This window comes from Phasianus colchicus, chromosome 4 (genome assembly GCF_987193195.1).
Source record: "Phasianus colchicus chromosome 4, bPhaCol1.hap1.1, whole genome shotgun sequence".
Taxonomy (NCBI): Eukaryota; Metazoa; Chordata; class Aves; order Galliformes; family Phasianidae; genus Phasianus; species Phasianus colchicus.
In genome coordinates this window covers 63,094,499-63,118,861 of record NC_143439.1, presented here as the reverse complement: position 1 = coordinate 63,118,861, position 24,363 = coordinate 63,094,499, and the positions used below count along the sequence as shown (strand labels likewise).

General features: G+C 37.6%; 1 long non-coding RNA gene across 3 annotated transcripts; it reads left to right on the top strand.

Annotated features, from left to right (window-relative positions):
- The first annotated feature begins 777 nt into the window (after positions 1-777).
- LOC149918295 (uncharacterized) lies at positions 778-24,002 on the top strand. Of its 3 annotated transcripts, none has more exons than XR_016466525.1 (5): positions 778-843; positions 14,207-14,264; positions 18,620-18,736; positions 20,061-20,148; positions 23,869-24,002. It is a non-coding gene; the product is annotated as an uncharacterized LOC149918295 (long non-coding RNA). The 3 variants fall into 3 exon arrangements; XR_016466526.1 differs by lacking the exon at positions 23,869-24,002 and adding an exon at positions 21,026-21,406; XR_016466527.1 differs by lacking the exon at positions 14,207-14,264 and having other exon boundaries at positions 780-843.
- The last annotated feature ends 361 nt before the right edge of the window (positions 24,003-24,363 follow it).

Genomic DNA, 24,363 nt, shown 5'->3' with positions numbered 1-24,363 from the left:
ATAATTTACACAGAAATACATTGTGGGAAAAAAAAATTACTTTGCTGTATCCACATTGACAGGTTTCTAAGAAGGAGAAATCATTTTAGATCTTTTTTATATCAAGGACAAAACTTCAGCAGATACTCCTGACTAGAAAGCTCTCTAGCTGCTTGAGATGTAAGATTTTTTCTTTTACACTCCTGCCTTCCTTAATTTATATTTATTTTTCCTCTGTGGAAACTAGGGATTTACTAAATACCCTGTTAACTCCATAACAGAATGGAGTAGGAAATTCACCTCAACCAGGTATATTTCACAAGAGGGGAGAGCATTGGAAGAGGAGATGATACAGCTCCAGCTTTCTGTTAAATGGAGCTTGCTAGGCACTACACTGCCAGATTGCAGTGCTCTTGCATACCTTCCAGGAAACTGGGTTGGAGTCAGCTGTGCCAAATCCTTCACCACCTGTCACCTATTCCTCATTGTCATTGACTGCTATCAGGCCCAGAACTGCTGGTTTGTCTCCATATGTATATTGATTAGATTTAGTCTGTGTGGAGGAAGAGGCTTTACACATCATTGGGTGTAAGTGAAAACTATTTCATGTTATAATTGGGATAATAATAAATAAGCTGGGGAAGAAGTATTTGATGGAATCAGATAAGGCTCAGGTTTTTTTTTGAGGAAGGGGAAAGGTTTTCTTATATGGTAATGAGAGGGAAAAGGTAAAGGGGATTAAAAAAAAAAAAATGAAGTTTTCCTCACCCTTATAAAAGTAGGCTGAGAGTACTATACAAGGAGAAGGTAAGTGCAGAACTAGGTCTTCCTTCTCCTGTCTTCTACATAGTAGTGAAGTTCCAGGTAAGGACCAATTCAACCCCAAATTTTACTTTATACCCTGGTAAATGGCAGCAAAGGAGAGATTAGAGCCGATTTTTAATGGTTTTATATTGTTTCCTCGACACAAAGAGTTTGTTAACTAGATTTTGTTTAGCTAGATATTTAATTTAACCTAAGTGAGATCGTAAGAGTATGAGAAATTACAATGTTGAAAACAAGACTTAAGAAGAAGATACTGTAACTACTTGCAATGCAAATCCTCCCAAATAGTAAATATGACAAATGTATTAAACTACTTTGCTGATCTTGAGATACCATCTTCTCATCCAGGGCTTCTTCCATAGTTACACTGATTGTAACTTCTTGGTTGTGTTTTCAACAATAATGTCTGTTCTCATAGGAGTAGTCACACAGAATGAAGTGTGCAAGCAAAATTAGCTTGTTTTCTGCTTTGTGGGTGAAGATGCTGTGCTTCAAACACAAGTTCATGCTGTAACTGCATGTGTAAAAGTGGTAGATTCTTGGGGTAGCAATTTTGGTGGGAGTGTATTAGTGTTATACAATTTGCTGTCATCTTGTTGTGGTTGTTGACTTCTTTGTCAATGCCTGCGTTAAAAGAGGGATAAGATACATGCTTTTCCCAGGGTTACAGAGTATTTACTAGTAGGAGAAAAATATGAGATGTGGTATTGCAGGATGTATTCTCTAATCACTTTTATTCCTGTCTCTTCTTGTCCTCTGCTGAGTCAAAGCCCTACCCTTAAGGACTGGGGATCATAGAATCATTTGAATTGGAAAAGGCCTATGAAGGTCATCTAGTCCAACTCCTCTGAAATGAGAAGGTCCTACTACTTACTCTTCTGGGTTTTTTTTAGTCCCATTTTTTTTTTTTTCTACTCAGTTTGTTTCCCCCAAAATGGGAAGTCTGTCTCAACATGGTACTTCTTTCCTGCTCACACCCAAAGAAGCAGTTGCTACTGCAGTCAACAGAATTTGTTTCGTCTTTCATGACTTGCAGCTCATCTTTCTTTAGGCTCGCTAAATATACAGGAGACCAAAGCAGACAACTTAATTGTCTCTCATGGTTTAAGCTCTGTGTATGAGCTTCATTCTCGTCACGGGCTGTTGTCAATAAAATTTCACACTTGATTAATAATTGCTTGTTTCACAAGGGATGATGGCAGCGCTTCTCTGTTGCTCTGATGTGGAAGAAGGCACTGCCTGCAAAGCAGAGTTAGCTTATGCAGAAGTCCAAAACATTTTTGGCATGTCCCCGTGGATGGGATTTTGTTGACATTTAAAAGACTCTGCTGCTAAGATTAATTGGCCAGTATTCTTAGAAGGTCATCATTGGCACCTTCTTTTCCAGTCTAGCACTTACATGAGATAAACTGGAGTAACCTATATTGCAGCATGCAAATACGCCTTTCAATTCCACCTTGAATTAGCTGATTTTGCATAGAGCAATGAACTTTGTAAAAAGGGCCTGAGCTCTTGTATATGCTTGATAATATTCTAACATCTGTCAGTTGCTTAATTTCCAAAAGGGAAAGCCCTTCACTTCATGAGTGCTCTGCCCATCTCCTGGGCTCTAATCATCATTCTGCATGCTGTACTCCAAAGTAAAGCGCTCTGCTGTCTCGCTCTGACATCTAATGAGAGTGATTGCTCTCCTGCTGAAGTGAAAGCATTGCTAAACAGCACCAAGGCAGCAGTTACAAAAATAAGGGCAGAGATTTCCTTGCTGGTCTGGTGAGAAGGTGACATTGGGTCCTTAAACTGTGTTCAACCCTCTGCAGGTGAGAGACGTGTTACTCTGAACTTGTTGAAAACTTCCTTGAAGATTTGCATTTGAACCTAGTCTTGCATTCAGTCGTTTTCTGACCTGAATTACCCTGAGTTTGTGTTTCTTTAACTTCCTGCTGATGAGGTGGTTTATATCGGAGATGCTATCTGTTGTGACTGCGAACAGCCATCAAGGCTGTCAAAAGAGCTAAGGACTGGCTAATGTCTTGTTATTAACCAGCCCTAACTCAAGCGTTAGGGAAATGAAGTAAAGGAAAACATTCTGGGATAAGGACCAATAAATACATGTATAACTCCTCTAAGGTCATATAGGTTTTCAACTGAAATACAAATTCAGTGATGTTCAGAGGAATTTTCTGAGGTGCAAGATGAAGGCAGACCTTTCTCCCAGCCTGGTCAACATAGTTTCAACAGGAGTTTTATTGGGGTGGGACGTCTAATATTGCAGAGCCTTATAAAGATGTCACTGCTAATGGTTTCTGTGTATGAAGAAAAAGATAATCCTCAGCCCTCAGTTTGGAGCTAAAAAGTGATGCATGTCATTCTGACAATGAAATTATGAATCGTGATTTATTTATTACTCCATGCTTAGAGGTGATTGGTTATATACCTCTGAACCTGAAGTCAGGACACTATGAAGTTCTGGTGCAGCTCATAATTTAGGTGATGCTTTGCTGCTCATGGCATGCTGAACCTGGCAGCCTCAGGCCAAGGTGCTTCATGATGCACTGGAGGGGATTTAGCTTTGTCTCAGGGTCCAGTTGGGCAGAATCTGATATGTTTGATAATGGAGGCCTGTCTTTGTTCTCATGTGAGTAACAGTTAGATCCCTCTTTAGTCCCAAGAGTTGTACACTAATGCCTCTTTCCCCCTACTGAAATATCTCTTTTTCTATTTCCACTTTTTATTTTTTGCTAGTTTTGGGAATGAGAGGAGTAAGGGAGGATGGTCATGATGAAAAGCCTAGATGTTCTGGAGACTAAAGAAGAAAAAGAGCTGCTATTTAAAAATAATATACAGTGGTGAAGCTGGACTTGAAATCTGTATTTTTCCTGAATGTATAAATAAATAACCATATCCATGGTGCATAGCTTTTATTAAGAAGCTGACATTTCAGCTATAAAAAAAAGTAATAAAGTTCTGTGCTAGCAAAAGGATATGCCATGTCACATCTAACCGGTTCACATGCTGTACCAGTTCTACTTGTGATTTAAATGCATGCTAACATATTTATGAGTATTTAGGACTTTATGCTTGGATGAGTCACAATCCAGTGGTTTTCTTCCCTCAAGTATTTGTTTTTAAGGGGAGGATGAACAGTTCAAAACTGTAGAGTAGGTGCAGTTTTAGACAAGAGTGGTGCACTCAAGGAAGGATATCTTCATAGAGGCTCTTTTTCTAGGAAGGGCAGAGGAAGAAGGCTGCTTGTTTATGCTAATCAGGTGTTCTAACCATCATGTGGTATATTTGAAACATAAAGAGCACAGCATGTGGAAATAAACTGCACCATATGGATTGCATTTAGTCAAAAGCAATACTCATCTGCTAGACTCACTGTCTGAATGCTATAACAGGGGCAACTTAATTTTTGTATGAAAAGGTCAAATAAGAGTTGAATTTATTCTCAAAAAAAAAAAAAAAAGAAAAAAAAAAGAGAAATGAAGCTGCTTCATATTAAGTGTTGACAATTTTATAATTTTGGCCTCTTAAGGAAAGTTTCCTACAATGCTTTTTTTCATTGAAGTGACCCATTGAAGTGATTTTTTTTTTTTTTTTTTTTTTGAGGAAGGCAGTGCTTTACAAACTCAGAAAAGGTAATTGATGCAGAATTGCAGGTTGAATATGGAAGATAGTAGAAAACTGGTGAAAAAAGAATTTTGGATCACAGGTTAACCTAGGCCATTGTTTGGAGCAGGATGATGTGTTGGCAAGTGTTTCAGTTCAGCCAAGGACTTACTATATAATGCTGGGCAAGTACCTTGATGCAACCTAAGAATCTTAAATAGTAAAGAGTGTATGGCAGTGCCAAAGGATTATCTCAGTAGATTGTCTATGGAACTATGGATGTTAGGTTCATAATACTGCCATTCTTAATGTGTGGCTGGATGCAATGACCTCTATCAGTTTGCTGTCTATCAGTACAGGTGCTTTACTTATGTATTTTTATTCTCCATTCCATTTCTTTATATCATCAGTTTTATTGTTTTAGGACAGTTACTTTGTACCTCTTCCACTGCTAAAGCAATAGGATGGTGAAGTTCTCTGAAGCTGTAGGCACTGCTTTAATATAAAGAACTGTACACTACAAACAAACACTTAAATACTACCTAGAAGTATGACACTACCTAAAAAATACCAGCTTTTTTTCTAGTCATAGTCATGTCTGTTGAATATTCTGTTAATAAGAAATGAAATGATCCTGAGCAACTTTATCAGTTAAACTGAAATAAAGAAGCAAAAACTTTTGCAACTCTGAATAGCTTTTTCTACCAATTAGTTAACTCTCAGCAGTGGGCAAATCATATCTGCTAAGGAGATATTAATAGTAGCAATCAAAGAGAGAGATCACAAATGTCAAAATTTCCAGCTGAAGACATAATTACCCTAAAAAGCTTTTTATGTAACTTTTTGCTGCATCTGCTGGAATCTATGAATCACAAAAGAGAAAAGAATGATCCCAAGAAAAAAGCAAAAATGCACAGGTCGTCTTCCATTTCATACAAAGAGAAGATTTGATTGGCTTATGTATGTATTATGTAGTTCCTAAAATTGTTGGAACTAAATGAAAAGGTCACACAGTATTCAGGGCACAGATATACAGAATCCAAGAAAGAATTGGTGAACATCTATTGGCTTGCCTGCATGTTGCCATGGAAATGAGATCACCTTCCTCCAAAATGGATGGCGTTGACTATTCAATATTAATTTGATATGTTTGATGTTACAAATAATAGACCAGAAGATCAGAAAGGATCTTTACATCTTCTTATTTTGGCATTAATTTTTTCTTAATATACCCCTTGTTCAATCATTAACTTGTGTTTTTCTGAGGTATATCCTCCAGAAAGTCATCTTATCTTGAACTGAAGGCAGAATACAAAGTTACTGCTACAAATGTTTGCCTGATATCTCATCTGCATTTGAGTCTGGTTCCAATTTAGCCATTGGTTCCTGTTTTCTCCTTCTAGATTAGATGTCCTGTAGTACTTGGGAAGGTTTCTTGGCTATAGGAACTATGAGTATCTGTAGGAAACTTTGCCAACTTCTCTTTCTTAAACAGTATTTCTTACTTCAAAGAATTTATTGGCTTTTAAATTATTTCTGTGGATTTTTCTATGATAATGAAGAAAAAAAGGTTATATGGAGGGATGTTTTCCCTTTTTTCATTTGTTCAGAATGGGAAGGTAAAGTCACTATAGTACAAGTCTTGAGGTACATTACACTGTTTCCATACATAAGAGCAGTTACTGACTATAAGACAAATGCAATAAGAAATGTTGTTGTGGAATTTGGGGCTGTTTCAGGTACTTTCAGAGGAGCTGTATTTAGACTCTTTTTCTGTAGCAGCTTATTCAGACCGCTTATTCAAGTAACCAGCTCACCACTCAAAACTCTGCTCAGTGTCGCTGTATTTCTCTTCTTTCATCAATGTGTCTTATGAAAGTGCAAGGACTGTCACTGCCAGTCCAGAGATGCACTGTGGGACAGCCATCATGCTGTTTCTATCTGTAAGATAGTTTGCAGTATAAAAGTTTGTGGCAAAAAATGAAGGTATACTGAGTGAGAAGGTTTGTGTCAAGGGTGATCCAAGTCTCTCTGAAGGTTTCCACGTCCTGGATTTTTGTCTGCCTGCTCTTGCAGCCTCAGAAACTTTGTAGTATAGAATATATTAATACTAGACCTAAATGTCTAATATATCTGGAGTTAATATATGTTTGTGTATTGCTGGAAGATTTAGCCACTTTAAAATATTTCACAAATCCAAGGATTTTCAATATTTTAAGCAAAATGGCTCCAGGGCTGGAGATCTCATTCTTTGAAGAAAACAAGAAGTTTTATAAAATGTTTGAGGATAATAACGTTTTCTTCAGCTTTACATTATGAAAAAATGTGAAGAGAAAATTATCTGTGATTTGCCTTTTAATTTTTTAAAATTTCTGACCAAACAAAAGTGCTTTGTTCATAGAATTTTCATTACTGCTTTCAATTCAGTGGAATTTAATACCATAGCACTATTTTTCCTCATCAGAACACAAAGACCCAACTGTGCTGGATTGCAGCCAACAGTGCCATGATTTTTTTTAACGTTATTTTATATTCCTCAGAATCAAATAATTCATTTTAACTGAATTGCAATTACCTAAATTAATTGGAACAACCAATAATAATAATAATAAAAATAATAGGAAAATGATAATCTTAACACAGAAAAAAACTGTTCTGAATACTGTGTTTACCATCTTCATTCTTTCTGTTCAGTGGAAGCTTAAATGACATCTAAGAAAGCTGTTGCATAGATTATGTCCCAGTTCTATCCTGCATGTTTGTTCTCTTCATAACAAGGATAGCTGGAAAAATAGCAATGGGATGCTTTGGAAGACTGCCCATCTGGTCATCTTCCTGGGCATGGGTTGATTCTAGCAGTATCTATTTCTTTTGCCAGGAAAGCTGAAGCTTTTCCACAGTGCACTCATATGCTTGCTGTGTACTTACAGCAATGAAACACTGTTATTGGCTTTGGGAAAAAAAAAAAAAAGACCAAATTAATATGTAATTATAATCACTTCTGTCTTGAGAGTTCATATTTACTTTCACACAGCTTTTCTTGCTGCATTAGGGGAAAAAGTATGCTTGAAACTCTCTTTTTCAAATATCTTCCAGCAACTAAAAAGGGCTGTGAGAATATTAGAGTACTAGCTGATTATTTTACATTCCTAATATTTTGCTATGCCTAAGATGTATCAGGTATTTTAAAGCAGATTAGTCCACAAGAACATCTGAAATTAAAAGCTGTAAATCTTTTCTTGCAACTACACACGTTTCAGAAATGTTGCGGGGTAAAATGGTGTCCTGGAGAGGTAATGATATCCAGAGATACTCCTGAGGTAATGCTGATATTTGCTGCCTAACTGAAGAAGTTAAAAGCTGTAACTACATCACTTAATGAGCAGTGCTGATGGAGCTCAGAAGGGAATCTGAATTCCAGCTGGATGTAATTATCATTATTATTATTAGTTTATGTTCATATGTCTTCTCCCAGAGGGACCTTGCTGTTTAAATTGAGTTCTTCATTCCCATCACAAAACAAATACAAAATCAATCATGATCTAATCTGGGGGAGGCTCATCAGCTGATATCTTTCTGCAGACTTTGCTTTTTCAGTATCCAAAATACTGAAAGCAAAAGTTCCCGCCTCCCAACAAAGTTGTAAGGTAGGGGACTCCATCCCATTGTGGCAGCAAACCAAAGCAAATTATAGCATCAGGCTCAGCTGCTGTGCCTGTAAAGTTATGCTGTTTAAATTCGCTCTCACCTTAAAATGCAGTGGTGTTCAAATAGAGCAAGCTGCCATGAGCCCAGGGGCACGTTAGCGGCTGCTATATCTCTGTCAATGCACATAAATGCCATTCTTTCTTTTGTAAATCCAAATTGCTTTCCTTGTTCCAGGCTCTTTGGTGTCCTGTACAGACTCATTTTCCGCATTGCAAGTGTAAAAAATCTCTAAGCTAGTAGCAGCCTGATTGCTTTGTTAATTACTTACAATCACTTTTGCTGTCAATTCTCCATAAAAATGTAGACCTCTTCTTGTTCTATAGTGGTATAATTTAAGGGCTGGCAAGTGCTTGGTGTATACAAAGTGTAGATATGTAGAACCATAGAATATTCTGAGTTGGAAGGGACCCATAATGATCATTGAATCAAACTCCTGGTTCCATGGGGGCCTCTCAAAAAGAAATCAGGTATACAAACCTATACATACTTGCTTATGTAAAACATGCACATATAAATAATTTCTCTTCATCTGGATCTACTGTGACAAAAACTGCAGCAAATAATCTCTGGAGAATTAAATTTTACGCAGTTTATTTTTGTACCATGGTATCTCAAATATCTCTGTCAATTTGTTTTTCCGTGTGCAGTCCTGGCAGGGACAGGAGGATAGGTATTGCCTAATGATGGTCAGTGCTCCTCGCTATGAGCATGGACTCATCTAGACAATCTGAATAACGAATACTACTTTGGCAATTGCCTTACAGTGACTTCCTTGGGAAATCCTGGAAGGAAAAGTTTTGCCTAACGTTTTCAAATGGAGAGTAATTAAAATGTGGCTCTGTCTGAAAGTGAAGGGCAGGTCTGAAGTCTCACTAGCCAATAATCCAAAGGAAAAACAAACTGTCAGCATACAACATAAGATTTAAATACTTCAGAATCTGAACTGTAATTAACTTTATTCCCCCACCTTCCCCTCCCACAGAGGGGGGAAAAAAAATAAGAAAAGAAAATGTTGCTTTGAAGAAGGGATTTGTGTTGAAAGATTGGATGTGTATTTCCAATATGTTAAAATTTATTGAATTCAAGGTTTTAGAACTGATAAACTGACAGGGGGAAGAGTTGTGGTGTTTTTTTTTCTTCTTTAAAATTCATATTTTTTAAAGACTTTCTGCAAAAAGATCTTAGTTAACAGGATCTGCTCTGGTCCCTGAATTCAGCACCAGTGTGCAACTGGGAATCCATCACCCCAAACTCTTGCTCCTGCATCTTCAGTGTGAGTGGCTTCATTTTGCTTTTTTCTCTCTCTCTCTCTCTCCTTTTATTAGCACACAGAGATGGAAGAAGTTGCGTTGGCAGTATCAACACCTGCAGCACATAAGGGACAAATGTGAATGGGGAAAGGAGCGAGACAGGAATGAGTGCTCTGTATGGTGCAGACAGAGCAGAAGCAAGGGTGAGGCTCACAGGAAGAAAGGACCTTGCTCTGTGCACGTCCTCATCTCAGGGGAAAGGAAAAAGAGATACTTTCTGTCTGAATTCTGCTTGTACTCAAGGCTCAAGTACATCCTTCCTTGAGTGTGCAATACTCATTGAAACAGCATGCTCCAGCCAGCACGCTTCTTCCCCATAAATACTTGCTTTTAAGGTCTTCTCTGCTAACTAGTAAATAACTATAACAATTTGTAATCTGTTTCTTTAGCATTTGAGCTGTGACTACTTATCTTCTCATACAACTACAGCATAACTCAGTGGCTATCCAGAAATGCCTTTGCATGGCTGCACAGTCCTTGTGGGTGTGACCCAGTTATCTCCATTTTATTCCTTGCATCTGAGAGCTGAATGAAGTGGATTCTTCTAATTCCCAGTGAGATGAATTTCCATCATGACACCCATCTCCTAATGTTACATTTCAGCCTTCAGCCAGCACTTAGCTGCACACCCTGGGGACGAGGAAAGGAGAGGTGTGGAAAGCAGCAGAAAGGATTTTAGATGCCACAATTGTGTTGTGGGGCTGTTTATCATGATTGCTGGCACCAGAGTCTTGTGTGTCAGCAATCCTGTTCCTCCTCCAGTCCTTAAGTAATTATATGAGCATGTGGGTGAAAGGAAGAGAATGTAATTTAGGATTTCACTTTTAATATCAGTTCTCCTTTGATAATATGTCAAGTGTGGACTCTAGGAAGAGATGGAGAGTTAAGGTTAAGTGCTGCATTTCTCATGAAAAAGATATAAGATGTCCGGGTGCTGAAAAACAGAAGCTGGAAAAGAGGCCTGGGAAGGAGGTAGTGCAGGCAGCAATGGGCTGTGTGAGTTTGAGAAGAATAACCCATTGGGTTATAAATAAAGCATTGGAGCTTTTCCTTTCTTTCTTGGAGTCTTCTCTTGTGTTCTGTGATTGTGATCAAGAACTATGGTTGAATATAGCTTGTCTGAATTTTAAAGTGGCCCAGAGTTTCACTCTGAAACTGGCATATCCAAAGCACATTATTTTCTGAAAAGTACAATTCCAAACAAACAACACAAACAGACTTCGGGGTCATTTAAAGTCCAGAGCAAGTTGAAAAGTCTGGGAAAAAAAATGCCCTTGCTGTATTGCAAAGCAGTGCGTGGGGGCCAGTATTGTAAGTTACTAAATGAACAGAAAGAATGTCAAGTAATTTTTACTTATTTTAGAAAGGATAGACAAAAGGGAATCAGCTTATGGCCTAGAGAATATACTGATAGGAGAAAAAAAAAGAAGTTTGACAACTGGAGAAAAAAATCTTCTAATGGTGCAGGAGCTTAGTTAGGATTTGGAAATATGTTACTTTGTACAAACGTTCATATATTGTCATAAAAAATGTGGTTCTCTCCTTTCTATGTCCATACATCTCTCTTATAGTTTTCAACTCACTCAAATATTTGGATGCGTCTCAGATGGTTTCTCAGTTAGAATTTATTTGCTTTCTGTGCCACTGCCTTTCCCTGGGTGGCTCCTTACTGAAGCTTTGGACCAAGCTCCATATGCAGTAAAAAGCCTGATTTCTCCATAACACCCACTCATTACTCATCTGAGGAGGTGTCAAATTTTTGAGATGACAAGTATATCTGACTATGACCAAATGGCCTATCTGTGCAGTCAGAAAGGTAATTTACCATGCCCTGAGAGATCTGATGACAGAGATGAAAGGGCAAGAGTACTTCAAACTTTATAGAAAATAGACCAAACTCTCCACACACCCCTGTATCCCTGACAAAGAAAACCCAAACAACAAAAGAAAATCACACACACACACACACACACACACACACACACACACACACACACACACAAAAAAAAACCCAAACAAACATAATCTCCTCCCCTAGCTCAGCTTTCCAGTAAGATGAGAACTGAGCAAGGAAGCATAAAACTGCCCCCTGCAAAAGAGGCATGCAAAATCAAGTTATCTTTATCTGGAGACTGCAGTGCTGGCTGCTGGCAGTATTTAAACAGGATTGTTTCACAGTTGGGTGCCAGACACTGGGAGGAGGATTGTTATTTTCTTTTCCTCTTTCCCATCCCCAGGTTTTCCTTCTGCTACCCCAGTAACTATTGTGTTCTTTCAGATTAGCTCATTTCTTTATCATGAACTTAAATGACATATCTAACAAAAGCGATCAAACTCTGCTGTTACTCCCACTTCCAAATGCCCCGTTTACTCTTTGGAGCTGATTTATATTATTTGACTGCCTTGCTGCCTGAGAGCCCCAAGCAATTTATTCCATAATGCCCTTATTTTAAAGAAATTATGCCTGAACTACTAGCAGGTTAGTTCTTCTATGGTGGCAGTCTGTGCTCTGCTACTTCTCAGTTATTCACCATCTCAAATAGCTTAAAGGCAAACTGTGATGCAGGTTTTTGATTATAGTGTCCACTTACTCATGCAGTTAAACTGGAGAGGGAAAAAAAGAAGACGACTGGAGGTCTCCTGGGCTATTAAATGAATTTCTGCTCTGTAATATTGGTGTGAAAACTACCTAAGTCCAAAGAGTTGCTTTTGGCAAACAGGATTGGGATTTAAATAGTGTGAAGAGCTGAACCTGAAGTACTGTCTCAAACTAGAAGGAAAGAGAGTTGAAATGTTGCAGTCCTTAAAGTGCCTTTGTAGATGTGTTACTTTGAGGAAACTAAATTAGTAATAATTTTCTATCACTTTGTTGATTCTAGTGTTTTTTTTTCTTAAAATGAAAGTTAGGATCCAGGACTGGATTTTATGTTTGCTATTTTACTGTTCGTTAGTTCTTTGCTAACTCTTGCCTTCTGATTGCCACTTCAGCATTTAGTAGGACTCAGACTTTTAAGAAACTGACTTCAGTGTAATTCCATAAGGCAAAATGAGTTTTACACCTTAAGTGCTTTGCATTACAGGTGCTAATTTCACCTTAATGTAAATGAGGATGTTGTTTTTCAAGACTTTTCCTTCTTCATATCTCAGCTATATACAATTTCCCTGAACAGTGAGGCAAAATACCTAGCTGACAACTTGGTGCAAAAGCTGGCAAACTACCCACATTGTGGACCATTTGTTATGGATCTGAGGAAAACAATAAAAATATCAATTCTCTTCTGCAACAAAATATGTAGAAGATGATACAGGCTGCCACTTTCATTCTTACCTGCGTGCCTTAGCCTGTATGACCCAACCAGAAATTAAAAATAAGAACTACAACTTGGTTCATTTAAGAAATGGTTATGCAAAGGAAAATACTTTAATGACATTGCTTTCAATTGCATCTTTAGCCATGAGTATCCCTGATGTGTGTAATTAGATTGTTTATGGCAGTAAAAATTGCATAAAAGATGGTTAGGATGTCTCTCTTATGAGAATTCAAAATTCAGAAATACTGCTCAAACAGTAAAGGATGAAAACATGACTACAGAAAATAAATTTTAAAAAATCAATATTTCTGCATAATTAATGCTGGCATTTACTCTTGTGTATATTGCTGCTTTTTAGATGCATAATTTTTTTTTCATCCCAGCAATATTCCTGTAACAATACTTTTACAATATTGTAAGGTTTGTTGCAACAACAGCTCTAAAGAAAAAGCAAAGCAGTGGGCAGGTCTGACAAATAGGACACAGAATGTGAAGTGACAAGGAACAGAGCACACAGTGCAAGTATTTAAGTGCAGTTTTTCTCTCTCCTGACCTGTGAATTTGTGCTGATAGCCTGAGAAGCAAGAAATCAAGGTCAGGAGTTGAAATCTGGTCTTCATCATGACAAATATTGGTGCCAGTCTCCATCCAAGCTCAGAAAAACTTTGTTCCAGCAAAACTCAAACTGGAATTATGAATTTCTTGCTTTGCAGTCCAGAGGCTTTGTTGGTGTTATGGTTATCACTATCTGCATGCACAGCCAGAGATGTGCTGCTGGTGCCAGTTCTGCAGGTGGACTTCCATGAGCAGATGATACAGGATGGTGGGGAACAGAGGTTTAGACCTGGGTCTGAGGTTCGTACTCCCACCATGAGTGGGCAGGGAGGGCTGATCAGGCTGACTATTCTCTCCTCCCCTGGACTTAACAGCTGTATTAGGTTTTGTTACAGCTGGAAGGAGCACAGATCACCTCCAGAACCACGTCAACCAACGCAGAGTGAATGGAGACAACTAGGAGGTATACTGCTTTCCTCTGCTCTGAATACAAACAGTAGTGTGAGTGCACACTAAATGATAGTCTACCTGGATAAAGCTGTGTACCTGCTTAAGTGTTTGCAGGACTTTTGAGAGCAGCCCCAGATATCGGTTTCTCAGCTGCAAATGCAGGATGTATTTAGCATTTAGAATCTTTTTTTTTTTTACTACTTGTTATTATGTACGTATTATTTTGTAGCTCTGTCTGCATTAAAAAAAAAAAATCAAAATACCAGCTTGCAGGATTTGTTAACTGTATGAATCATGGAAACGAATTAACTTGCTAACATCAGACTACTGCAAAAGTAAAAAATCACACACAAAAAAAGTGTGAAGAGGGAGCAGGAGGTTGGCAGTGCAGTGTGACAACATGGATGTCAGCTCAGAAATGGAGAGCCCAATGCAACTACCTCTTCTCTTCATTAACAGAGATCCCCTGGATTGTTGTAATGTGAGCTTCATTCCTCCAAGAGATCCAGATGGGCTGGTAAGCTAACATAACACACAAGGATTTTTCAGTAGATGAAAGCAGACAGAGGAACAGGTGCATTTATACAGTGTTTTTAAAACACCATTGCTTCTTTCTTTGAGAATTAGGTCTGTTCAGAGAAGACCCTCCACGGCCTTTTCTTTCATTGCTGTCATATTGGCTTAGAGCATTCATTTGGATGGATCTGTGAGCCTTTTGGAGATGGCTACTGGATCACTTACACTGCTGTGCCTTTTATAATTCCCTGGTACCTTTTAAAATTCCTTCTTTGCATCTTTGTTTTTCCATCATGTCTGGAAGATTTCAACTCACTTACTGTCCTCTCCATCAGACAGAAAAGAAAAATGCTAGTTCTCTAGGTGCCTGTCAAGCTCTTCAGCATGCTAATTACTGTTTGTCAAAGAACAGTTATTAACAGGTGCAGTCACTGCAGAAAAATAGCTGTAATGACCTAATATAAAATTGGTCCCTACTGCCCAAGGGTCAAATGGTTACTGCCCCACATGTTGGGTGCAGAGGATGGTGACTTACCTTCTTTAGTGCAAAGTTGGCTGCTCTTGATGGCTGAACAGGAGTGGCAGAGTGCTGTCCAATATCTCCAGTTCGGAGGTTGAGTACAATGGGCTATTCAACAATAAGCATTTTTCTGAACAAGACTTAGTATAAACAAGAATATTTGAGTCCATAAATAGCCAAAGCCCCCCAGTGCTGTCAGGAGATAGACCTTTGGTGTTAAGTATGAAACATGCTTTTTGAAAGTAGAAAATTCCTCCATCAAAATAACCTCAGGTCGAAGATATTCCTCATTTCTGTAAATATACTGTATGAAAATGTATCACAGTCCTAATCTCATGAACTTTTTATGGTTCCCTTGACAAAAGTGTTTGGTTTCACAGAAAAACGTGAGTTGAATTGTGTTTTCCCTCTAAATTCAGCCACTCTTGAAGTTCTCTCCCTACAACATCAGTTCTTTACTACTCTGACATCAGTGGCATTAAGTGTTGCATGTCAGTTTTGGCCCTCAGGATCATCTCAATTACTTTAGTGGTTTCATGTAGGTTTAGCAAACCTTTGTTTAAAAGGCAATTCTAATGAGGTATAAGAAGAACCCAAGGTATCTCCTCTTTGTAATCCATTTTCTCTCATTTCCAGAAAGATAAAAAGATGTGAGAAGATATATCTTTAGCTCATAACAGCCTCACAGACTGCCTGTGTCCAGGAGTGGGAGGGCTTTGAGAAACATTACACTAAATCTGACAGAGGTACAGTTGACCCTTAAGTACTTACATAGCTTCCAGGTCACAGAAAAACTGATGCTTTTATTTTTGTACAGATATGACAGAGTTAATAGGGCAAGGATTGTGCTGAAGGGCAAGTGGATTAATTTGAGCTTCTGAAAGCAAAATCTGTAGGAAGCCAATTTTTATCCATTTTGTCTCCTGCCATGATAGTCCTGAAAACCTTAACACAATGCTGTGCCTTCAAGTAACATCATCTTTACTTTGGATCTTCCTTCCTGTCATCACGAGCTTTCTCCCTATTCTTCCTTTCCCAAATACTCCAATCTGGAGTATTGTTGTGGGATTTGTTAGAGTAGGTACAGTTTTGTGGGTTTTTTTTTGCTGGACTTGGTAGATGTGAGATCAACCTATGTGAGGAAACTGCTTTATTGTTCATTAACACCCCCAGATATCCTGCTTAGAATTAGCTTCATATCTGTAGTGCAGAATATTGAAGATATCATACTAGCAATTGTGCCCTGAGGAATAAAGAGAGGGAAAAGCAGATGGTATAGGGAGAGGGAAGCAAATTGGTTTTGCAGCTATAGTGTAAACTTCAGAAATCTATAGTATTATGGAACCTGCTGCAATTTTAAGCACCTTTGACTAGATTTCTCAAGACTGGATAACAAAAGGATGAGAAGAAACAGGGAATCAATAAGGCTGTCAGAGTTCTTTCCTCCTACTACAGTGTTTCACATTTACTCTCCGTATCTCTCTACTTCGTCGTATTTCAATAGAGCAGAAAAATGGCCAGCCTCAAAGTTGAGCTACACAATTTACCGTTCATGCTTTACTAACTACTGCTTCGGAGATTTAATACATGTATAGACAGGGACCATTTTTAAATAAAAATCACACTACTGTATTAAAGAGAGTAATTACTGTGTATGCTAATGTTGATGAGAACTATTATCCTTCTTTCCTCATGGGTATCACGATACATTAGTGTATTTGGGCCATACTACTGCTCAGGTAGAGTCAGGATTTGAAAAAGTCCTCCTATGAAGACAGGCCCACAGAGTTGGGGGTTCTTCAATTTGGAGAAGAGATGGATCCAGGGAGATCTCATTGAGACCTTCCAGTACCTATAGAGGCCTACAAGAAAGATGGAGAGGGACTCTTTATCAGGGATTGTAGTGACAGAACAAGAGATAACTGAATCACTGAATTGTAGGGGTTGTCAGGGAACTCTGAAGATCATCTAGTCCAAACTCCCTACTAAATCAGGTTCCCTAGGTTCGTTGCAATGAGGGTGGTGAGGAACTGGTACAGATGGCTCAGAGAAGCTGTGGATGCCCCATCCCTGGAAATGTTCAAGGTCAGGTTGGATGGATGGAGTTTTGAGCAATCTGATCTTCTGGGTGGCGTCCCTGCCCGTGGCTAGGGATTGGAACTAGAAAGACTTTAAGGTTCTTTCCAACCCAAACCATTCTATGATTCTGTGATAATATGAATTTTAATGAAATGGGTGGCTCCTGTTATTCCTATTATGTTACTTGCACTGACAGTGAACTGTTATTTGAATTAGCAGTTCTGTACAGTGTAGTGCTCTCACAGGTAATAGATGAGTAGCTTTTCTCTTCAGTCAAAAATTATATTCCTTAGAGTTTAGATTTTCTAGCTTAAAACAAGCCACACAGTTGTTAGAGGAGTGTCAAGATCTGGAACTGGTGCTGCCTTAATAAGGGGAAACAAATGTTGCTGTAGGCTGAGGAAGGATGGCTAACACAAAGCAAATACTGCTGGCTTGTACAAGCTTGATTCACAGCATCATGTAAACCAGCAGTGCTACAATTTTTTTAACAGACAACATGGAAGAAAGTACTCTGCATTAGCTGTCTGTGGGCTAATTCAGTGACATTTTATGCTCATTTTCTATCACAATCCTAACTGGGGGGGAAAAAAAAGCAATAAAAATCCTACAGCAAAATGTATAACTGAAAGGGTTCAGTCCATAGCTTGAAAGCAGTCATATTGCCAGTATGTTTAGCTAAAAGGTAATAGCTATTGTTCCCTTTTCAGTTTCATCCTCATTAAATAAATGTTCATATTAGACATGGGCTGCTGGTTTTAATCAAAGACTGTGTAATTGCTAGAAGAACTTATTTTCTTTCACACCTTTCCTATGCAGAGACATCAGCTGTGCAGGGCTCTGTTTAGAGATGGCTCTGTAGGGGTAAAAGTGATGCAGGAGTTCATATATGTGTTATAGATGAAAATATTTGTTTTAGTCTTAAATGGCACATACAGGCTAAAACGGTATGCCTTTTTTTTTTTTTTTTTTTTTTTTTTAACAGGAGAGGATATGGGGGAATGCGGCAGCTTGGAAGAGGGGAAAGAGAAGTGCCAGAATTGTGCAGATAATGTTAGTTAAAATGCTGAGAGCAATAAGAAGGAAGATTGTTTGATTAAGAAGGAATATAGCACCAGAATTCTGAAAAACCTGTGATCTGTACAGTAAGACTTGCATTTGCAAGTAGAGATGACAACCCACAACTGATCTTTACCTACAAATCTATCGAAATAGGTCTAGGAAAGAGGTGCTCAGATATGGCACAAGTGAGTTAAGATGTTATTTAAAGTGACTTGTCCACAGGTGTATATAGCTAACCTATAAGCTTGTGCTACAGCCAAGCATTTTTGACCTAAGATTCTTTTTAAAAGCATAAAAATATGCCATAAAAGAATATTTTTAAATAACTTTGGTGTGTTAGTGGTTGAAAGCTTTTCTGGTACAAATGAGGATTTTAGTGAATTGTGAAGGTTTTCCTATTACAAGACTTCTGCAAGTGCTGAGATTCTGAATGGTCCAGCGTCCTCTGAATTTTTAATGGCATTTAATGGATTAAGTTAATGGATTTTAATGTGAATGTCTGCTCTGACTTGTGAAGACGAGAGCATTTCCAAAGTTGTGTATTCAGAACATGACAGTACCTGTCTTATGTGTTGCAATTATTATGCACTTCAGTGCAGAACACCAAAGAGCTGAATGTTATAGATTTTCTTTCCTTTTTATGACATGCTTCACAGTACTGAAACGCTGTTATCTAATTACCTTATTTTTCACAGTCTTGTTCACTTTGTTATGAGCCTGAAAGGAATGGTTGGCGAAGCAGTCTGAAGTCTACAGCATCTCCCAGGCTGATACTGGACTCATTACAGTTCATGAAATGCTCACAGATTATGGTATTCAATGTTACTGAAATATCTATAAGGAGAAAACAAAAAAAAAAACCCATGAAGTGTTTCTTAGTAAGGATTAGAAAAAATGACACTGCCCTGTGAACATCACTTTCCTAAGCATTAAAGCATACTGTATTAAATGAAGCAGATATCCAGAAGAGGGGGGGAATGGTATATCACTGTTTATAGAAAGAGTGTTTCATAAAATGAATGTACAGAGGGAATGGAGTTCAGGTAGCAGAATAAGTGATGTGCTGCTTAAAGTGAAAAAGCTCAGGGAAATAAAAGAAAAACTCCTTTACCTTCACAGGAATATTGCGACATACAGAACAATGTACCTGGAACTATAAGTAAGAGAGGAGGGTATTTTTCCAATCTCAATTAAAAACTTAGGTGGCAACATTTTTTGTTCAGTAATAGTAGTCGTCTTTGGTCTCTATATCAGCAGTGCCTCCGATGACTGAACCTATTGCTTCCTGCAGAAATTGCATTGATTCTTTCCCCTTCTCTTTAATCTCAGAATTTGTAATAGAGATGGCAGTATGGTGGCAGTGAATTTCCTACAAATATATCTACTTTTTTCTTTCAGTTCCCACAGAGATCAACAATTTTGACTTTGGTAGACTTACTTCAGGTTACCAGCTACAAAGAGGGAAATCAGATTCATTTCACTTGAAACCACTTTCATGTATAATCTCAAATATAAGAAGCCTCACACAACACTTCTGTATACTGATCTTTCCTGATATTCCTTTTTATTTATTATATCTCTGACATTACCTGCTCTGTCACTTATAAATCCTGATATTGTAGGAGAAAAGCTCAGAAGCATAGGAATGTAATTCTGAAGCTCATATAAAACATTTAGGCTAGGATGAAAGATCACAGATCTAGAAAAAGAATGATGAGAGAAACGAAAGCATCTACAGATGGAATTAAATTCTTTTGGCTAGTAAACACAACAGGTGGCCATGCAGGATAGCAAGAGGATGTAATCATGCTGAAAGACCTGTGACACATTTGCAGAGGAAGTTCAATGTTTATTTGTTTCAAATAATGAGAGAAAGGAGAAGGGGGAGAATCAACTAAACTACAGGAAAAAAATGGGCTGTAAATTTGCTATTATCACACAGAAAAAATATGTTGGCATTATTGTGGATAGTTCAAATAAATGTCAACTCAATGTTCAGCAGCAGTCAAAAAGGAGGACAGCGTATTAAACAATAGGAAAGCTATCATGAAAAAATCAGAAAAAATCAGTGTCTCTCTACAATCCACTGTGTATTCATGTTTTGAATATTGTATTTTCTGTCTTGCTCAAATACAGAATACAGAGACAGTTGTTGAAGATGATCAAAAGCACGGAACAGTTTCTAGATAAAGGGAGTGTGAAGAGAGAAACCACAGATATCACAGTGAGTAAGGAACAACTGTTTGTTATTTCTCATAGGATGAGACCTGTAGGGCAGCAACTGAAATGATCACATAGGGTTTTTAGAACTTAGAAGAAAGAAAGTTGTTGTCAGGCTGAAACACTGCCATTCTTGCATTGCTGCAGTATGATGTGGAAGATAAGAATACTCAAAGATGCATTCATGAAAAAAAAAAAAAAGAATCATTAAAAAATAAGAATACAAATAGTACCTGAACTGCATTTTCTCAGAAGGGAAGGTAAGAAAGAGAATGCTTTGGAGAAACCTCATAGTGCTATTCCCTGGTAATTTCTTGGTTTTTTTTTTTTTCGTGAATTCACTGATGGTTTCTGTAACTGAGCAAAAAATTAGCTTTGTTCATCTGGGAATTTGGCTAAAAGAAAACTGTGGGCCAATTCCAGTGAGCATTTTTGAGGGATTTGGCTTTCTATTCAACAAGAAACCTAATGAATGCCCTCACTGTTGGTTCCTCCATGCTCGGGGATGTGGAGGATGTCTTTCATAGAAGGGGACTTTGATTATTGGTGACTGGATCAATTGTTCATTTTGATTTCTGCTAAATGATCTCTCTTCTGAGTGAAGGTTGAGCAGCTTGGTAGTTTCAAGAAACAGAAAGAAGTGATTACTTATTTGAGTCCAGATGTTCCTTTCTTCAAATTCGAGCTTTCACATGCAAGCAAAAACCTGGAGTGGGGCTGGGGTGGGTGAACTGGGAGCTAGGTGGCTCAGAGATAAGAAATCAGCTTCAGGAAGGAACATTGGTCTGTGTATACTGCAGTTACTTATCATACTTTGCTTTTGAAAACATGAGATTGTAGATAGGAACTTTTTCAGCTGGCAGAATGCAATTTATTTACAGGTTGAGAGTAGAACAGAGAAGCTAATGGCAGAAGATCAGACCTGAGGGCAGTTTGGAAACAACAGTGCTCTTCCCAGAGAACTGGAAGTTTTGAGGCCAGTAAGAAAAAAAGAAATGTCAGGACAGGAAGGAGTTCAGAGAATTGCAATAATTTTGTGAAAGATTAATCCAGGGACATTTCAAATGTGGGGAATAACCATGAAATTCCTGAGAGTAGTAAAATGCTAACGTTCACAACAAACTTATGTTTAAAGAGTGTATAAGTGGCACCATAATTTCTGCACATGGAAAAATACTGATAAGCTATTTAAGGTACCTAAGATTTCAGAAATTATCACAAAGATAGGTAGCATGTAAGGACAATAAAATTCACTTATTTCTTTATGAAGTAAAACCCTGCTGCATTGAGCTGTGATGATAATCGGTACATTAATTTTATAGTCAATTTTATAATTAATAAAAATATTTTCATTTTTTAATTGAAGATTAGTTTGGCAGATCCAGTCTGATACACTTAGTGCTCATTTCATAAAAATAATAATAAAAAAATTGAAATAATTTCTTAAACATAAAGAGATTTTATTGTGCATATTTGTTTATGATGAAGTCTTGGAACAGCAGCACAGATGTTGGAACAAGCAGTTCCTGCTAGTTCCATCTCATCTCAGATTGAGTTTGAATTCATCACTGGATAGATTAGCTCAGCAGTTAAAGTTTGTTGAAAGAACTTCATAGTTCTTTGAACATTATGATTTCGTAATCCTCAGAGATCAGCATTAAATGCCCCACTGCTGTTATGTTAGCATTCCTCATCAAAGCAGAAATACTGTCTTCTAAAGGAGCCATAAAGAAAGAGTTGCGGATATGTTCCCAAGAAATAGTGGCACTTGCTCTGTTACTTTTGAAATGAACCAGTACTATTCAGCCATAAATTACCACTGTTTTTCAGTCCCCGCAAGTCACAACTCAATCTGAAACCAGCAAATGGTGACTCAATGAGATTTAATTGATAGTCCTGGATGTTACTCTGGAATGAAACACATGGTGGAAGCATATTTAATATTTTACAGTGATCAAGTTTTCATGAGCCCTGGGAAAATTGGAATCATGGTTTGTCATTCTATACTTCTCTAAATTTAGGTCATATAAGTGGTAAAAGCAATCTTTTTTTATTTTTTGCAAGCATGTTTCCTTTTTTTTTCCCTCCCTATAAAAGAGGGAGTAGGATTTCCAGCTGCAGAGTACTGTGTAGTTAGTAGCAATGCAGCCTCTGCTCTGCAGGCAGGCTTCACAGCATCCCTGATTTCTCAACACCAGTAATCTCCAAAGAGATTACACCTAGGAATCAACTTATTTATTCTTTCACTTCTTTGCTGATGCTACCAGAGGATATGAATGCATGTCCACTCAGAGTCACAGTGTCCCATTTTGACTAGGCCACTATGGTGTAAGCAAGCCTAAGCCTATACTTAGGCCTAGATATAAACATATCATGTTTTGTGAGCAGTGAGAGAGCTACAGGGTTAACAAATTGCACTTGAGTTAAGAGAAAGAAAAGAATAGGAGTTTCAGTAGGAACCATTTTCACAGAAGGAAAGTGACAGTGAAGATAAACTGATCTGATTTCTTGTCAGGAGAAGAAACCTGATTTTATTTCTATGGCCTTATTAAGATTTAGGCTTAAAGACAGGGAGGGAATTATCAGACATCACATCTGGAGTCAAATTAATTAAAAGCATGGTATCAGAAAAGATAATCATCACACAGTGATTTCTGTAAATTATCACCATTTAACTAATCAAAAAACATTTCTGATATCACAATGGACATCAGCTCCAAAAAAGTAGCCAATTTCTTTCTATAGATTTGAATAATGATCACTAAGAGCAAAGGAGAAGCTTTCCTAATCCAAAATAGTACAATCTTAAAGCAACGTAATTATATGGGGGTTCTTATGTATAGGAGTAAAGAGTGACTAAGAAAGGTGCTCTGTACAGAACAAAGGTAATTAAGAAAGCAAACTGGCACGAATGTACTGAGCTATTTTAAATGCAACTTTAGATGTGTTTTATCATTTGTCTGATTTGTGCTCCCTTTGGAGACCTGAGAGAATCCAATCATTTTCCTGTAACTGACAGGTTCATAATTCGTACTGGTAGGTGAAAGATACTACTAATTGTACTAAATTATTTCTAAGGAGTAATTGTCCAATATATGATTTCGTGTATCTGTAGTTTTGAAACTACTGGGAATTGTCACCCTATTCGTTATTTCTCTTCTGCAAGCAGCAAGGCAGTGGTACCATTTGGCTCCCACCATGCTGAAAGATTGCACAAGGATTGGGTTCTGTGCCAGGAGATTTTAGAAATGTGGTAGAAGTGTCACAAATAGAGGTTAAGGTCTGGAAGATAAATTCTGATATTTTACATTTCATATGAAAAATGCTCTTGTATTTCAATTTATTATTATTTTTATAATTATTATTTTTCACACCTAGATTGAACACATCTTTGAAGGGACTGAATTTGTATATAATTAATCAAAGCCAAAAGTATTTTATTATTCTTTTCATATTTAATTTTGGTCCTCATTATGTAAAAAAGTACTTTTACATGTCGAAATCATTTAGTTTTGCTCTCGTACAGAGTTAAAATAACTTTCTGGAGAAGTAAAAATTTCATGAAAAAATTTCATGTGATTCTGTATATCTGGTTTCATATGTTGATGTTTCACTGCATCTTACTTCAGTAATCACTTATTCAAGGTATATGCAGTGATTTTAATTGCTTGATACCACTTCCATGCTCTTTCACAGAGTTCCTCCAGCAACTTTTTTGTTTCAGGTAACGCAGTTCCTACAGCTCTGCTCTGTATTTTACCAGCTGTATTGCCAGCATCTAACTTCAGAACATTTAAGAAGTGTGTGAAACCTGAAATTGTATTTTTCTGCTGTCATCTCACACTCAATAAAGGCTCTTTAATCTGTGGGTGTGATGGTTCTCTCTCTGTTTTATCTTTTCTTTTGGTTATTCTCCCTCAATATGCATGACATACTAATCAATTTAATCTCATTTCATAATCTTGCATCTACATTTCTAAATTTAATACATCCTCCCAAATCATTAGCTTGTTCTTGTGGGTGTTTTCGGCATTGGCTTCTTCTCATGCATGATTTTCTTTCTTTTTGTGTATATTCACCTGATGGTAAGTTGATGAGATCCTAAAACATTCATGTTCTTGGCTGAAAGCATTTTGCAAATACTCTGACAGAACAGGTAAAAATGTTGTCACCTAGCAACTAATTGCAATTTATCTCCCTCTATATATACATATTTTAA